Source organism: Olea europaea, chromosome 18 (genome assembly GCF_002742605.1).
Source record: "Olea europaea var. sylvestris chromosome 18, O_europaea_v1, whole genome shotgun sequence".
Lineage (NCBI taxonomy): Eukaryota > Viridiplantae > Streptophyta > Magnoliopsida > Lamiales > Oleaceae > Olea > Olea europaea.
The window spans coordinates 15408003-15412935 of NC_036254.1; the positions used below are offsets into that span (position 1 = coordinate 15408003).

Sequence of the window (4933 nt, forward strand, 5' to 3'; positions counted from 1 at the left end):
GGAAGAACTGAAGAGGTTGGTAGAGATGGAGGAGATTGCTTGGCATCAGAAATCTAGGGTCAATTGGTTGAAAGAAGGAGATAAATGTACTAAGTTTTTTCACAGGATCGCAAATTCTAATAGGCATAAAATTTCTATCACAGTATTGGAAGTAAATGGGATAACTTAAGAAGAACCACTCGAAATTGGAAGCCAACAGGTCAATTTCTATCAGAATCTATATCGGGAGCAGTTTGAGTAGAGGCCAGAGTTGGAAGGATTGGATTTTTATACTATCACGAAGGATGATGCCAATTGGTTAGAGCGACCTTTTGAGGAGGATGAAATCAAGGAGGTAGTGTTTAGCATGAACGAGGATAAGGCCCCTGGATCGGATGGTTTCTCGTTCTCATTTTACAAGGTTTGTTGGGAGGTGGTGCGATTGGAAATCTTGGATGTGTTTACATATTTTTTTTAAACGTGGCAGGTTCCAAAAAAGTTCTAATGTTACATTTGTTGTGCTTATCCCTGAGAAACCGGGGGCGACGGACATTAAGGATTTTCACCCTATTAGCCTAATCTGTGGGATGTATAAGATTATTGCGAAAGTTCTGGCGAATAGATTAAAGGATGTGTTCGGAAAAGTAATGTCCAAGTTTCAGAATGCTTTCGTAAAAGGTCGCCAGATTTTGGACTCTATGCTTATAGCGAATGAATGCATTGATTCAAGATTGCGTTTGGGAATTCCCGGGATGCTATGTAAGCTCGATATTCAGAAGGCATATGATCATGTGAACTGGGAGTTCCTTTTGTATATGCTTAGGAGGTGTGGCTTCGGGGATAAGTGGTGTAAATGGATTCAGTTCTGTATTTCTACTGTTTCGTTCTCAGTTATGGTCAACGGAACGCCGGAGGGTTATTTTCAGAATAGTAGAGGTTTGCGGTAAGGAGATCCACTATCCCCATTGCTATTTGTTATTGTGATGGAGGCTTTCAGTAAGATGTTTGAAAGAGCTGTGGGAAAGGGTTTGGTAAGGGGCTTTATGGTTGGCCAATTGCAGGTATCTCATTCGCTATTTGCAGATGACACGTTGATCTTATGCGATGCGGATGATGAACAATTTAGGAACCTGCGTCGTTTGCTCCTATGTTTTGAAGCGGTGTCCGGATTAAAAATCAATTTGGGGAAATCTGAGGTTATTCCAGTAGGGGAGGTTACTAACGTGGAGGAGTTAGCTGGCATATTGGTATGTAGGGTTGCACAATTGCCCATGTCATATTTAGGGCTCCCGCTAGGCGCACGATTTAAAAGTACACATATTTGGAATGGTATTATGGAAAGAATGGAGAGGAGGTTAGCAAGGTGGAAGCATATGTATCTTTCTAAGGGAGGCCGACTTACTCTTATTAAATCCACTCTCTCAAATCTCTCTACTTACTTTTTGTCATTGTTTCCTATTCCGGTTGCAGTGGCAAATAGATTAGAGAGACTTCAAAGATAATTCTTGTGGGCAGGGCTAGGGGAGGAGAGGAAAATGCATTTGGTTAATTGGGGTACTGTCTGTTTGCCTATAAGGATGGGGGGACTTGAAGTGAGGAGCCTTGTTTTGTTTAATAAGGTTTTATTGGGCAAGTGGTTGTGGCGATTTGGAGTGGAGAGGGAGAGCTTTTAGAGAGAAATCATTGGGGCAAAGTATGGTGTGATGGAGGGGGGTTGGTGTACGGTTCGGGGTCGTGGCTGCTATGGGGTGAGCTTATGGAGGTATATTCGACGGGGATGGAGTGATTTTAGCGACAAACTGAATTTTGTGGTGGGAAATAGCACTGATATTAGATTTTGGGATGATAGTTGGTGTAGCGATCAACCGTTAAATGAGGGATTTCCTTCATTATACGGCATTGCGTTAGAGCCTGCTGCTATGGTGGGTGATGTATTAGACATTCATAATGGGGGCTTTAATTGGAATATTACTTTTGGAAGGGGCTTACAGGATTGGGAATTGGAAGATTATTCGTTGTTTTTGACTGCCCTGCATGAGATACAAATTTGGGTAGGAAAGGGTGAATGTAGCAAGTGGAGGTTGGCTCGAGACGGTATTTTTTCAGTCCGCTCATACTTTCAATTTCTTTTGGGATTTGTGGAAAGTTCATTACCTTGGAAGATGGTTTGGCAGCAAATTGCCTCCACGGGTAGCATTTCTATTGTGGATAGTTATGAGGGGACAGGTGTCAACGGTGGATAATCTTCGACGCAAAGGATTTTATGTAACCGAGTGATGCTATATGTGCAAGAAGGATGGAGAGATGATTGATCATTTATTCATTCATTGTGATGGTGTACGTTGGCTTTGGAACAGTATTCTGGCTTCTCAATCAATGGATTGGGTGCTATCTAGGCGTATAGAAGACGTGGTGCGGACATGGAGGAGAAAATTTCGTGATAATGATGGCAAACTTCTTTGGAATCTTATTCCGGGATGTATTGTATGGTGCATATCTCGGAACGATCGCTATTTCGAAGACCAAACAAAGACAATAGAGCAGATAAGAGAATTATTTTACTTGACTTTGTATATTTGGTTTAATGCAGTGGCTAAAAATCCTATTGTAGGGTTGCCTAATTTCATGTTGTTCCTTTCATGCTTAAAGTGATTGTATACCTCTCGTATATTCTCTTTTAAGAAATAAAATTCTATGATTACCTATCAAAAAAATTAAATTATACTTGGTATCTAACTATTTATATGGGATCTTAGATACTGACAATACAGTTACAAGGAAAGTGGATGTAGTGATACATTTGCGTGAGAATTAAGTGCACTAAACTTGGAATGAATATCTCTAAAATCAATAAATTTTCTAGCCCACTATGATTATATACGTTAAAACAAGAGCAGGCATAGAACATTTTTGCACATCAAAGTATATCATATATTATTGATATCGTTTTTAAATTTGCCATTATCTTGTTACTGATTGTACCCACTGAGTTAAGGCAATAAGGAAGCATATCATCCGGAAACCCTAGCTCCAAAATCTACTGGAGCAACAAATTTCATTGACTCACATCACAACTGTTCTAAACCAACCTTTAGAATGAATTTCATTCTCAAATTTAATCCATGTGAAATTATACTCCCACTTATTTATCAAAATAGATTAAACTTCTCATTTATCTAGTCCGAAGGAAAAGCAACTCAACATAACCAAACGAGACACTTCTTATTATGCTCTTCACAAGGAATCAGGTCCAATTATCCAGACATGGAGCAACCCAACTGCACTACTAGAACTTTGAAAGCTATATAATGATTGATAGGAGAAGAATGTGCTAAATCCAAGAAATTGGTATACTTGAAAGAGAACATATCAATGACAGGGTGCTTACAGCATGTTGAAGCCTGATCTTGGAAGGAAAAGTAGTAATCAACTACAGGTATTCGTTATTATTGAAATCCAAATTAAAATTAACACAAGCCAATTTTGTTTTCCAGAAATGAGGGTCAATTTACATGAAGAAAACACAGCATAACTTTTAAATATTAGGTTCAAAGATCTGATTTTTTTATTTAGTCCTAGTGGAATGTTCCACTCTTGCTTGAGCATAAAATAACAATATGCATAATCTTTGATGCACCGACACGGACACGTGTATCTGACACGACACGTCGCCAACACGTTGCTTAAATTCTTTAAGATTCTTTATTTATATAGTCTAAATTTAGTTTTATACTTGTTATTAATTTTTTTTGTTTAAATTTTTTAAATATGAGTACCTATTAGTTATTTACAAACAACTTTGAGTTAAAAATATATAATATTTTTAATAAAAAATGAAAAATATTTATGATAGAGTGTCAGTACACGCTGACACGTGCCGGACGCGAATGCGCTATCCTAATTGAAGCGTTCATGCTACAGATTCCATAATAAAGCTGCATTTTTGGTACCGTTACCACAAATTTCAATTCATCCAGTAGTACCACATCATTTTATATAATGACATTTAAATAAGTGTCATCTATGTATTAAAGCCAGCTGCATGTGCCAGGCAAAAGAATAGACGAAGGATCTGACTACTCCAATGACTCATTTTTTCTAAGTAATGGGGAAGAGTAGTAGAGTACCAAACATGCATAAGAAAGACTCTACTGAATTCTGAAATCAAGAGGAAAGAATTAGTTGTTTACTTTTATAGAAGCTAAGACAAGAAGCCTAACTTTATAAGTTTCATTATTTGGAAGTTTTTTTTTTTTTTTTTAAGATATGAAACCAAAATGAACCGAACCGTTTGATTTTGGTTTGATTTGGTGCTAATTTTATTTCTTAAATTTTTAGATTTGCATCATATAAATTAGTAATGTATAACTAAATAAGAAAATAAACATCAAACATTTAGTAGAAAGAAAACAAAAACAAATCCAAAAGGGTAAGTGGTAAGTGGTATTATTGTATATTATATATGATCTAGACATAGTATAGTCGATGTATACATCAGTAGCTTGGAGATCATCCCGTTCGACGGAATCACTGCCGCAGGTGATGATCTTGAAGCACGACGATGCACTTGATCTTCCCATTATCTTACTTTCTCACTCTAGAACAGAGCGTTGGAAATGGTTTGCAATACTACCTGGTTACTGCCTCATTTTTCAATTGTTGTTGGAAATGGTTCCTGATAAAATAGGGGTACTTTTAAGAATGGCCAGGTCAAATGGCCACTTCATCACTTTAATCCAAAATTTTTGCCAATCTTCACAATAGCATTTTCTAGATTAAAAGACAAATATAAACTTTTGTTTATAAAGTTACAATGGCATAATTTTATTTTAAAAGACAAATATACCATTAAGTTACAAATTAAAAATTCAAACACTTTTCATTTCTTAATATTTAACTACTTTATTTAATTATTTTTTTAAAACACTTACTTCAATAAAAAAAATTAATATTT

General features: G+C 36.5%; 1 pseudogene; it reads right to left on the reverse strand.

Annotated features, from left to right (window-relative positions):
• Positions 1-4559, reverse strand: part of LOC111366789 — an 11925-nt pseudogene extending 7366 nt beyond the window's left edge.
• Positions 4560-4933: the final 374 nt, after the last annotated feature.